This window comes from Canis lupus, chromosome 3, assembly GCF_048164855.1.
Source record: "Canis lupus baileyi chromosome 3, mCanLup2.hap1, whole genome shotgun sequence".
Lineage (NCBI taxonomy): Eukaryota > Metazoa > Chordata > Mammalia > Carnivora > Canidae > Canis > Canis lupus.
The window spans coordinates 54,615,224-54,628,611 of NC_132840.1; the positions used below are offsets into that span (position 1 = coordinate 54,615,224).

Here is a 13,388-nt window from a genome sequence, read left to right on the forward strand (position 1 = left end):
CGGCAAGTGTGAACCTGCCAGGGACCTTGATCAGGCCCTGATGAGGGGGTGATGCGTCCGAGCACAGAGCAGTTCGGAAACTACACGGCTCCGTCCCCCCCATGGTAGGGATGGGGTGCTGCCAGGAGCAGAGGAGTTCTCCGAAGATGGGGATTGAAGCAAAACGCGGTACAATTTTATCATATTAGAAAGTCTCGCTTGGGCTGCTGCTTCTTTGACATTAAGCATTCGACAGATATTTTAAGTGCATTGGATCCAGAGGCTGGGACCCTCTTCTTGAAAAGAGAAGATCTGAGGGCGCCTGGGTGGCTGGTGGAGCGTCTCCCTTCGGCTCAGGTCGTGATCCCGGGGTCCTGGGATCGAGTTCCGCATCGGGCTTCCTGCTCACTGGGGAGTCTGCTTCTCCTTCTGCCTCTGCCCCTACTCATGTTCTCTCTCTCGCTCTCTCTCAAATAAATAAATAACCAACCAATCAATCAATCTTTTAAAAAGAGAGAGAGAGAGAGAGAAGACTGAGGATGCTAAGTGCCCGGGAGGGGCACACTCTCCTGGGAGGCTGGGAGAACTGGGAGCATTTCTCTCTGCCTGGGTGGGTCTCGAAAAGTGAAGCGAAGGAATCTTTTAGAGGAATTTCTGATGGAGAGGCAGGTAAAGGAAGGGGTCCCTAATGAAAGGAGCTCCCGACCTGGTAGAGCAGCGTGTCGGGATGTATGAGTCGCGAGCCGCACGCTGCATGTGATCAGCGTTAAGCAGCACAGGAAGCCGGATGGCAGGGTGTTGGAGGGCATCGCACGCGGTAGGGCGTGCGCCGCTGCGCGGAACTTGGGCTTCGTGTGTCTGTTGGGTTGTGAAGGGGAATGGGCTCTGCACTGCGGGGTGAGACTTGGAGAAACAGAGTTGGGAAACTGCCTGGCCTTGGGTGGTGCCTGAATGAGCCCGAATTTTCTCCTGCAGATACATGGCCGTGGATCTCCTTCCCAGGGAAAAGCCGGCAGGAGAGAGGAAGGCTTCTGAGCGAGAGCCCCACGCGAGCATCATTTTGAGACGCGGATGTGGTGTCGTGTGCAGCGCAGATGGGGCGGCAGGGCAGTGGGGGAGTGTGAGGTGTGGGAGTGGGTTGGTGGCGGCCGTCCTCCCCGGGCTCCGAGGTCCGGAGGACAGCTTCCTGTGGGTGGACTGAGAAGGACATTGTGATCCTTGCAGCAGTTGCCCCGATCACCCTGCATTCGTCCCAGAGGCTCCAGAGCCCCGCAGCTCTGTGTCGTGCACTCCTCCCACCAGGATGGGTCCAGTCTGCCTTCCCACCAGGCACTCACTGGGGTGCAAGGGTGCTGGCTTCCAGCTACTTGGTCGTGCTGCTCCAAGGCAATCTCTCTGCTCACAGGGGCAACAGTGTCATCTTGCCTTTGGACGTGTGGATGCACATCTGTCCTTCCCGAGGCTGCTGGGCCTGGCTCCCTCAGCAGATTCCCCAATCTCAAAGCTGCTGCTGTTTTTTTTTTTTTATAAGATTTTATTTATTTATTCATGAGAGACAGAGAGAGGCAGAGACACAGGCAGAGACACAGGCAGACGGAGAAGCAGGCTTCATGCGGGGACCTTGAGGTCATGCCCTGAGCCCAAGGCAGATGCTCAACCACAGGGCCACCCAGGTGCCCCCCAATCTCTAACCTTCTATCAGGCTGCTCAGTGCATGGCTTTGCCTTTGACGCCATCTCTGCCCCGCTTCCTGCTGGTGGTGCATGCCTCACTCCTTAGGCCATTTTGCTTCCTTATGCACCTGCTCCCCTTCCAAACCTTCTGATCAGCTGATGGGGTGCCACTTTCCCATAAACAGAGCAGGACGGCCTTTCAGAGGCACTCGTGCCCCAGAAATCTTGTCTCGTGCTTCCCTTCCAAGGAAAGTGAGACCCAGGCGGGGGCGCATAGCTCTGGGGTGAGAGGAAGTCAGCCACACATTTGCGGCTCTTAGGATCCCTGGACGCGGGTGCCCAGCTGCAGCCGGCAGGCAGTGTTGGTGGTAAGAGGTCTCCGCCAAGGGATGGTTAGCGTGGGGTGGGAGCAACTAATTCATGCTCTTAGTCTAGGATGGTGGTATTTGATTCTTTAAAAGCCAGGGAGCCCTCTCTCCAAACAAGTGCTTCTGCAGATACCCAGCAATTTTGCAAGGAGCTGCACGCCAGTGGCCAATGGGCAGAATGAAGTTCGGGACCGTGGGAGGTTTTGTGGTTGTTTTGTTTTGTTTTCGCCCGTGGTTTCATTTTAAAGCCACTGGGTTGGTTTGCCAACATCTAAAAAATCATCAGATTACACATTGAAGATTAAGATTCCTGGTGTCTCATGCAAAAAAAAAAAAAAAAAATGAGCAGCTTTGATGACCCCCATCCTCGGCGCCCTGCAAGAGTGTCAATGTGCTGGTCATAAGGGGTAGGTTTTCCAGAGTGCCACAATTCTCACCCATCTCTGCTGTTCACCAGCACAAGACCAGTGATGGGATAGTGACCATCATTTGTTTTTTTAAAGACTTATTTATTTTAGAGAGAGGACAAGAGGAGGGGGAGGGGCGGAGGGAGAAAGAGAGAATCCCAAGCAGACTCCCTGCCAATTGCTGAGCCCCATGTGGGACTCGATCTCAGCGACCCCAAGATCGTGACCTGAGCCAAAATCAAGAGTCGGCCGCTCAACCAACTGAGCCACCCAGGTTGCCCGTCATTCTTTTTTTTTATTTTTTCAAATTGAGGTGAAATTGCTACATAACATTTGTTAAGTGTGGAGTGTAGGTACAACGTTCTATTTCAGCGTCCGTCTGTGCTCAGAGAGATCACCCTCAAAAGTCTAGTTAACATCCATCACCGAACAACTGACGCCTCTACCCATTTTGTCCACCCCCAGCCCCCTTTCCTTCTGGTAAACATCGGTGGGTTTTCTGTATCTGTGACTGCACGTATGAGGCAAATCATATAGTATTTATCTTTCTGCATCTGACTTGCTCCACTGAGCATAACGCCCTCCAGATCTATCCACTAGTTCTGCTCTGATCTTTATTATTTCTTTCCTTCTGCTAACTTTAGGCTTCGTCTATGCTTCTTTTTCTCGTTCCCTTAGGACATAAAATTAGATGGAGATTGTTCTTGTTTATCAGGCCAGTCTGTATTGCTATGAAGTTGCCTCTTAGAACTGCTTTTGCCACATCCTATGGATTTCGTTCTGTTGTGATTCTGTTTTTAATGGTCTTTAGGTATTATTTGATTTCTTCTTTATTTCTCTGATGAGCCCTTGGTTGTGCAGTGGCATGTTGTTTCATCTCCCCACGTTTGTGGTTTTTCCAGTTTTCTCCTTGTAAATTGATTGTTAGTTTCATACCATTGTGGTAGGGCAGGATGCTTGATTGGATTTCTGTGGTCTTCAATTTTTTTGAGACTCGTTTTGTGGCCTGATATTTGATCTATACTGGAATATGTTCCATTTGCTGTATCCTGGACTATGTCCCATGTGCACTTGAGAAGAGGGTGTGGTATGTTCTGTTGCCCTTGGATGGAATGTTCTGTGTGTCTGAGGCTCAGAGTGTGGATAGAGTGCCTGCGCTCGGTACTGTCCTGTTGCATCCTTTTAAGACCAAGAGGTGAGGAGAGACAGGGATCCCTAGCTGAAGAAAAGGAGTTGAGGGTTTCACCCCACATGATTCCTGGCATGGTTCCATGCATGCTTCAAGGGCTAGAGTTGTTTCCTTTTGTGGGATCTCAGCAAATCCTAATCCCTTTTTATCCAGCCACATGCTCTTCAGCACTTCTATCTGTGGGTCCCATTGGTGTAACAGTGATGAATAAGCCCCAGTGCCTTTGACTGTCATAGAAAGAAAGATAATAATCACTGGGATCTCTTCTTATGGGAGAAGTGGTGTGTGACCCTAGCAGACAACGGATTGAGTGATGTCGAGAGAGATCAGGCTGGCTGCTCAAGTGCATCAGAGGTAACCAGGCATTTGTGGGCTGGGAGTCCTTGGGGGAAAATAATATACCAGTTCATTTTTTTAAAAGATTTTATTTATTTATTTATTTATTTATTTATTTATTTATTTATTTATTTATTCATTCATTCATTCATTCATTCATTCATTCATGAGAGACACACAGAGAGAGGCAGAGACACAGGAAGAGGGAGAAGCAGGCTCCATGCAGGGAGCCCGATGCAGGGCTTGATCCCAGGACCCCAAAGTCATGACCTGAGCCGAAGGCAGACGCTCAACCACTGGGCCACCCAGTCATCCCAATATACCAGTTCTTTAAAAAGTATGGGTAAGAGCCAACCACGTGTGTACATTCCACATTGAGCATTGGTCGCTCAGACTGCTTTTGTCATGGATGATTACCTCTGGCCTCTGTCCATGTTCTCTCTGGCTAAAAAACTTGAATTACGTTGGTGGACAAATTAGGCAACTGGGACAGTGAGTCTTTTCTGAACGTATTTACTTGGAGCGCCGTAGGCCCATGAGGGGCCTGGTGACCCTTCCCCAAGCCTTGTCTGGTTCCTTTGTGATTTGGGGGCCCCTGACAGTATTTTAGCATGTAAGTAGGCTCCACACCCTTCATGGAGCCCAGTGTGGGGCCTGAACTCATGATCCTGAGATCAAGACCCAAGACCTGAGGTGAGATCAAGAGTTGGACACTTTACCCACTGAACCACCCAAGCACCCCTGCCTCTACCTTTTTGTCTCCTGCTCTTCCTGTATCCTCCCATCGGTGGCCAGGTGACCCCAGGGAGATAAGACACCCACCTTCTAGGGGGGACTGGCAGGTCCTACTCAGACCCTGGGGGGATCGCCATCCATTCCTCATGGTGTGAATATTGGGTATGTTTTCTGTGTCCGGGGACACATTTGAGTAGAACACCGTTCTTGATCTTGGGGAGTGAGGACCACTCACCGTAGCTGTGCAAACTAGAGCAGCCTTGGAGGAAGGAGAGGACCAGCGCACCTGGGAGGGAAGGTATGGCTAGGGCCTGGGGCTACATCTCCCAGAGGACAGCAAGAGGTGAGGTACTAGGCCCACCAGACAAAGCAAGGCAGGTCCCCATCGCAGCTGGAGCTTTGAATGCAGACTGGCCTTGCCTGCTTGCACGGAAGGCTGCTCTCAGATTGTGGTTCTCAGTCAACATCTTTCACCCTGGCTGCTGGTCAGGGCTCATTTCCGTGGAGATGTTTATCTTGGTTCTTTCCTCCCCTCCTCTGGCACCTCTCCCTTCAGTTAGCAAACGAGGCCTCCCACTGGCCATCAGCCACCATGTGAAGTTGATAGGGGCTTGGCTGCCCGTGGCCTCACTCGAACTTCTCCCTGGAATATTTGCCCTCGGATAGAGGATTCTCAGTCACTGGGTGTGTTGGGAGTGGCCTGCAGTGAGGGGGAAATTGCATCGTTCTTGGAGACAGGACACCAGGTTCAAATGGGTTGTGTCCTCTGTGTTGTAAAACCTTGGGGAAGACCTCCACTTATTCGATTGTGGAAGGAAATTAAGATACTTCTCTACAGTGGGCACCTGGCGGGGGCGGGGGGGCGGTGGTGCTCAGTGGTTGAGCATCTGCTTTTGGCTGAGGGCGTGATCCTGGGGTCCTGGGATCGAGTCCCACATTGGGCTCCCCACAGGGAGGCTTCTTCTCCAGACTCTGTCTCTCTCATGAATAAATAAATAAAATCTTAAAAAAACAAAAACAAAGAATATTTCCCTACAGCGTTCTTGTGAGGGTCAACTAGGCTACAAGATGCATGAGTGGCCAGCTTTCAGAGGCCCCAGCAGACATGGCGTGTGTGGGGGTCCATGGATTTGACTGTCCCCTTCTGATGGTCCTCTAAATCCTAAACTTGTCCGCTGAGCCTAGTAATTCCGTTTCCCATGCCATTCCTCTTGCTCCTTTGATGAGCTTAGTTGTGTACAGACGGTAGAGGTGCCAGCCTGCACACATTAGCCTGGGCTGTTGGGAAAAACCCAGTCGGTGCCATGGGAGTGACTCAGCGCTGTGATCTCGGCTGTTGACTTTCCCCAAGGGTTGCTCAGTGATGGGAACATATGGGGCAAAGCTAGCATTTCTGGAGTTGCAACGGTGGTTTGGACCTTCAGGTCTTTGCAAGAATTCTGGGAAGGCGATGGTGCCATTTCCATTTGTATGTGCAGGAAAGAGAAAAGATGAGTTTCAAAGAGGTGAACTGACTTGCCTGAGATTATGTGGCTGGTAGGCTGTGGAAGGCGTCCTTAAACTTCCTCAATGCCTGGCTGGAGGTTAGAAGCTGGGTTTGGGGACAAGCCAGTGGATGCCTGTGGCTGGTCTCTGGGGTTGCGTCTGCTGTTTGTCCTCGCCCACACCTCCAACCCGTCCATGCACACCTTGTTTTGGGAATTTCTGTTGCAGAGTGGCAGTTGTGGTTTCTGGAAGTTTCTGGAATCTTCCAGACCCCCTCATTGGAATGGGGCTTTGCATTTCAATGAGTGGAAAAAGAGGCAGAAGAAGATTTGCCAAAGGGAAAATCAAGTGTGTTTGTTCACTCCCCTTGTGTGCACAGATGTTTCCTCCCTCCCTACACAGGGGGCTCCCTGGCTACAAACAGATGGGAAATGGGTCATGGTTGACCAGGGAGCTGGACTAATTGGAGGTCGGCTTGCACAGAGCAGTGTTAGGGTCAGCCTGGGAGTTGTGCTAGGTGGGGCTTTGGCTCTTGCCATGTTGTGTGACCAGAATTAGTCCTTAGCCATGCCAGCAGCATTAGAACCAAGATTTAAGGCAGCCAGAGAACAAGAAGGAGGCCAGAGAGCAAGAAGGAGGGCACTTTGTGCTGGACTAGGGGAGACTTGGCATCTGTCTCTGGGTTCAGTTTCTTAATCTGTAAAATGGCAGCATGGGATCAGATGATCTCTGGGGTTCCTTCCTTCTCTAATTTTTGTGTCAGCCTTGCACTGGACCAGAAAGTTCTTTACCATTGCCCATTTTGTCTTTTTTTTTTTTTTAAGATTTTATTTAAAATATTTTTTAAACATTTTATTTAAAATCTCCAAAGAGGGAAACCATACCACAGCTCCAGAGAGATGTCACCATGTGATGACGTGGGCTCCTCTCACCCATTTTATTTTTTATTTTTTAAAGATTTTATTTATTTATTCATGAGAGACACACAGAGAGGCAGAGACACAGGCAGAGGGAGAAGCAAGCTCCCTGCGGGGAGCCGGATATGGGACTTGATCCCAGGACACCGGGATCACGCCTAGTCAAAGGCAGATGCTCAACCGCTGAACCACCCAGATGCCCCTGCCCATTTTGTCTTAATTCATTTTCTTAAAAATAAAATCCCCCCAAGTATCCTTACCCTTTGAAGGATAGTACAACAAACCCTAATCTGATAAACTTCATTTTAGGGGATGGCACCTGAGAAAGGATAGATCAAGGGCAATTTTATTAGCAAATATTCTCTAAATATTTTAAATAGCGCTGTATTCCTATGTTAGTTCATGATGGAATAAAGTAAGATTTTTTTAATGCATCAAAACTGGGGTGCCTGGGTGGCTTAAACATCAGTTAAGTCTGTTAACTTAAGTTTAACTAAGTCAGTTAAACATCTGACTCTTGACTTCGGCTCCGGTGATGATTTTGGAGTTGTGAGATCGAGCCTTGCATTGAGGTCCACTCAAGCACAGAGCCTGCTTGAGATCCCCTCTCTCCCTCTCTTTCTGTCTCCACCCCAAAGCATTACAATTAATATGTTCATTATAGAAAATGGAGAAATACAGAAAAGCAGAAATAAGTAAAAGATATTTAGCGTTCTTTTCATCCGCCCCCCCCCCTTTATTTGCTGTATATATATTTGTCTACATAACTGGGATCATATGGTATATTTTAGAATTGAATATTGCTGATCTGGGGGGAAGGCAGTATTTTCTTGATTGTAAAAATAACTTTATAAACACATTTAAAAAAATGAAGAAAGATTTTGACTTGTAAAATTACAAATAAATAAGCATTTTAAATGTGATAAAACGAATACAATTAAGACAGTTGGAGGAATCCCAGAATACAAAGATAACGTGCGTTCACATTTTCCTGGGTTCCCTCAGTGCTCGCTTGGCAGGGATGGGAAGGGAGGGGTATGGGGTGTGTCATTTTCTACCTTTGACATCATGCTGCATACACTGGTTCTTTTCAATTTTTTTTTTTTAAGGATTTTGTTTATTTATTTGAGAGAGAGCATGAACGGGGGGACAGAGGGAGAAGCAGGCTCCCTGATGAGCAGGGAGCCTGATGTAGGGCTCGATCCCAGGACCCCAGGATCATGACCTGAGCTGAAGGCAGAGGCTTCACCTGCTGAGCCACCCAGGCACTCCTATACTCTGGTTCTTAAAGCAGGAGCAAGTCTTAGAAGGTGATAGAACTGGGGGTTTTGCTGATAGAAAGCATTGGCCCCTGAGTGGCTGATTTGATTGGTCTTTCTGATCTGGGCAGGAGGGGAGGCTTGCTTCATTCAGTGTGAGTTTTGAATATGCACAAGGCCATGCTTCCAGCTCCTTGGCAAGCAGAGTGGCCACGGTGGTGCCCTACACGGCGCAGTGTTGCTGGGGTGGACGAGTGACAGAGGCTTTGTCTGGTGCTGCTCCCAGTGCAAGGTCCCCAAACCTCCAGGAGCAACACCAGTACCAGCACGTGCTTGGGCACAAAAGCTGTGACTGGAGGCCTTGATGTCCTAGCCTTGATCGACGTTGCAGGAGGAAGGAGGAACACACACCCTGATTCCAGGCTGGGCACGAAGCAGAGGGGGAAGGCCGAGGGAAACTCTGGTCACTGGGCATTACCTGCAGGCCAGACAGTCTGTTGGCTGGATTTCTGAGCTGGGGAGTCTGTACTGAGTAAGAAATGCCTCATGGATGCATTGATGTGGCCCTCTTCTGGGTCATCGTCCTCATGGTGATTCCTGCCCCGGTGCCTGGAGCGTACAGGGGTGGCTTCTTCACCTGCCTGCAAGCTTAGAGCACCTTCTCTGCCTTTCACGTCAAACGTGAATACAGCTTGGCTGCACGTGTACATCTTGAATCTCAGACGTTTGGAACAAAATCTCGTATCTGCAGCTCAGTGTGGCCCACCCTCCAGGAAATGCTTGTTGAGCTCCCACAGTGATGACCGAACAAGACGATGACCACACCCCACGAAGCTTTGACTTGAGTGGGATATGTCTTCTGGCACTTTCTAGCACTTTCAGGCGGCTGATGCCAGCCCCTGGGCAAGTCCCTGCCTTTTGGAGCTTGGATTCCCATGGGAAGTGCCCATGGTAGGAGCAGAAGAAAAGTCTGAGGAGAAAACAGGTTTCCCAGCAGTCTTTCTTTTTGCCTCTTTGTGATTTTTAAAACTCTCTTTCGTTATTTTTGCAATCTTTTTTTTTAACATTTTATTTTATTTTGGAGAGAAGGGGGAGAGAGAGTGAGAGTGCATGCGCATGTGAGCGGGGGGAGAGGCAGACAGAGAGGGAGAGTTTAGTCTCCTCCACTGAGCAGGGACCCCAACGTGGGGCTTGATACCAGGACCCCAGGATCATGACCTGAGCCCAAGGCAGATGCTTAATGGTCTGAGCCACCTAGGTGCCCCCCCTTTTTCCTTTTTTTAATGATTTTATTTATGCAGTTGATTATTGATTTTCATCTACTTGGTCCAGTCTTTTCTAATAGAACCCTCCTTAAACCTTCCATGCATCACTTTTTTCATGTCCTTGCTTTTTTTTTTTTTTTTTTAAAGTTTGCAGTTTGGGGAGATCCTCTGACACGCAGCCTTACATTTTGTTATTTTATTAGTTTTTTTTTTTAATCTTTATTTATCCCCAACCATGAATGTGGATTTAAGTGGGCAATTTTCATACAATCCTCACCTATTCTGTTTGTTTTTTCATTGTGTCATCTTTCTTGTTTTGGCCTTTTTCCATTAATGATTTTCTGTTCCTCTTTCAAAGAGGACTTCTTGCTTTCTAACAGTTCCTGACATTGTCTTCTGAATCGCTTTCAGAGGGGGCGTCCTCCCTTGCGCCGTTAGGATGACGCTCCATCACCCTTCCCTCCCATTCTCGGGTCTCTCATTCCTCCTTGTCCACCAAGGCGGTGTCAGTGTAGACGTTGCACAGGCTGCCAGATGCATTATGCGTCATTGGCCTTGGCGCCGTGTGCATGCAGAGGAAGGTTGAATCCTCCATCATACCTTACCTGCTTACCTGTGGGTTCAGTGATGCACACACTTCATAGCCCACTTCTGGTTTTAAAACAGGCTGCCCCCCACCCCATGTGCTGCTGTTTTGCTACCTGCCTCCCCGATGTCCCCAGTTGGCGGAGCGCGAGAGGTCACATCCCCGCGTGCTGTCCCCGGGCCATGTGCACCATCAGAGTGCTTACCACCCCTCCCAAGTCCTCCACCCACCTGCACTCCCTGCTCACCTGTTTTCTGGATGTCTCTGGACCTGGAATGGACGATGAGGGAGGAGGATCAGTTCTCGGGGCAGTGTCTGTGTCCTGGCGGCTGACCGCTCAGTGCCCAGGTGCATGCGGGTCTGCATCTCAAATTAGAGACCCAGACACAGAAACGTGTGACAGGCTGTTCCTCTTCCCGCAACTGGTCTCTGTTTTGTATGATTGTCACCATTCGCTCCACTGGCGTCACGGTTTCTCGAGTGTTTATTTTTGCCCAGATTCTGACTGTCCACCGTTGTTTTTTTTGAAGCTTATGTAAGTTTTATTTTTGATTCCTATTGTTTTGTTTTCCTCTCATTGCCTTTTTTTTTTTAAGAGCAATACCATTTTAAGAACATGTGATTTTTTTTTTTTTTTTGGAGATTTTATTTATTGAGTTGAGAGAGAGAAAGGGAGACAGCAGGAGCAGGAGGGGAGGTGGCAAAGGGAGAGGGAGAAGCAGATTCCCTGCTTGAGCAGGGAGCCGGGTGTGGGGCTCGATCCCAGGACCCTGAGATCACGACCTGAGCTGAAGGCAGACGCTTCATCAACTGAGCCACCCAGGGGTCCCTCATTGCCTATTTATTTTATTTTTATTTTTATTTTTAAAGATTTTATTTATTTATTCTGGAGAGACACAGAGAGACAGGCAGAGACATAGGCAGAGGGAGAAGCTCCCTGTGGGGAGCCCGATGCAGGACTCAGTCCCAGGACCCCAGGATCATGCCCTGAGCCAAAGGCAGATGCTCAACCACTGAGCCACCCAGGCACCCTTCATTGCCTATTTTACTTTATTTTTTAAATTTTTTTATTTTTTTTCATTGCCTATTTTAATAGGAAGTTGACAGAGGTGTCCGCAGGGCTGTCAGATGGCCCTCACCCTGGGAAAGCCTCTGCTTTTTCCCTTGACTGCCTTCCTGGGTCTCCCAGTGACGACTTGGGCCACACACTGGGGACCTTGCTCCTCCTGTTGCAGGTATGTGCTCAGTGGAGAATTCGAGCTTGGTTTTCTAGGTTTCAGAAAAGAACCTCCCTAGACCATTTCACTGCTGCTCTATGGTAATTCTGCACTTAGCTTGCAACTGTGTTTCTTCAAGGGGGCCGCTTTTACCACTTAGGCTATGGAAGATAATCATAGACCATGTTGTGATGACAGTTTTTTTTTTTTTTTCATTTAAATTCAGTTAGCCAACATAAAGGACATACTTGGTTTCAGATGGAGCGTGCAACGATTTATCGGTTGCGGACAACACCCCAGTGCTCATCACGTCACGTGCCCTCTTTATTGCCTGTCGCCCAGCAACCCCACCCCTGCACCCACCTCCCCGTGATGACAGGTTTTAAGTTATGTTTATTTAAGTGAGGAACAGGGTAAATAACCAATCACATCAGATTCACGTTTCACAGATGCTACTGCTTGGGGTCAGGCTACATCCAAGCTCATTATAAGACAGTTAAAAAAAATTTCTGGGTAAATAATAGGGCAGCTGACGCATGGCGACAGCATACTTGGGACAAGGGAACGTGAATGGCTGGAGTTTGGGAGGCATTGAGCTGAGGCATCTCTCGGATGCTGAGCCTGTTAAAGTGGGTGCTGTTTCTGATGTGTCCACTTGCTCTTGGGCATCTTTTATGGACGGGGACACGTGGAAACTTTGGAGGTGCCTCGGACCCATCCATGCTGAGGGTAAGAAGCTAACTGCCAAGCCCCTTGTAGGAACCATCCATAGGCCCAGTGGGCCTGGGCCGGCCACTGTTTACTCACAGCCCTGTCCTCTCTTCACCTGCTTCTAGCATCTATCTCAGTCTCTCCCCTCCTGTCTCTGCAGATCCCCAGGCTCACCAGCTCCTCTCTCGTATGCTCAGGACCAGATTTCACGCCCACCTCACTCCCCGGCTCTTCTTTCTGGGATTGGCAGGGGCGAGCATCCACCACCCCCACCCCCACCCCCACCCTGCTCTTCATCAGTGGGCGTCCTCGTTTGCTTTCTGGGACTCATTCCCAGAACTCAATCCATCTCTTGCCCATCCTGGAGCGAGCCCCCGAGTGTGAGGCACGGGGCTGCATTGAGGAGAAGGATGGAGACCTGGTTCTTGCTTTTGAGGGTCTTGGTGAGGGGGCCCAAGGTGGAGAGGGACCCAAGACATGCTTTGGGAGGAAGGGAAGGAGGGAAGGAGGGAGCAATTGGGCCCAAGAGGTGTCAGGGGGAAGTCTTTGTGCTGCTAAGTGAGACATGTCCCAGGGCTCAGCAATCCATTCTTTCTTCATAAACTGAGTCCAGGGGCACCTGGGTGGCTCAGGGGTTGAGTGTCTGCCTTCAGCTCAGGGCGTGATCCTGGGGTCCCAGGATCGAGTCCCACATGGTGCTCCCTGCAGGGAGCCTGCTTCTCCCTCTGCCTGTGTCCCTGCCTCTCTCTCTGTGTCTCCTGAAGGATTGCAACCCCATCTCCAAGCAGATAGGCCAGCTCCAGTGTCAAGGGCCACACGCAACCTGTCTGCCTACGATCACAGCTCTTGGAGCTGGAGTGGACAGGCTGTGAGCTCTACTGTGTATCCCCACACTGGCTTCCACCATGGTTGGATCTCCCCCAGGTACTGGTTCCAGTTCCCTCGTCCCGTTCAGAATTGACTTTTACTTCCTCCCTCTTTGCCCACATCTGTTCAACCACCAAGGCTTATTCTGCTTCTCAATTGTCATCCCTCTGTTCTGGGAAGGGTCCTTTTCATCTCTGTCGTCGGGCCAATGCCGAGTCTTCTGAGAAGCCTTCTCTGTCCACCCCAGCCCAGCACCGTCGCGCCCTTCTCTGGATCCTGAAAGCTCTCATTGTCTGCTCGCTCACTGCTTAGCACTTAGGAGAGACTCCCTTGCAGAGTTATTTCTGCTTTATCACTTGTGTGTGTGTCTCTGCCTTATCTTCCAAACTGCAGA

At 49.6% G+C, this 13,388-nt stretch overlaps 1 protein-coding gene across 7 annotated transcripts in view; it reads left to right on the forward strand.

Annotated features, from left to right (window-relative positions):
* The window catches only part of GAS7 (growth arrest specific 7), a 209,869-nt gene that overhangs the window by 88,132 nt on the left and 108,349 nt on the right, over nt 1-13,388 (forward strand). Inside the window, exon 1 of one of the 7 annotated variants that reach the window (XM_072821139.1) lies at nt 20-168. The exons of the other annotated variants lie outside the window; for them this stretch is intronic. The gene's annotated coding sequence lies outside the window, so the exon portion shown is untranslated. Of the gene's footprint in view, nt 1-19; nt 169-13,388 lie in introns of those variants that run through there. 7 annotated transcript variants of the gene reach the window in all.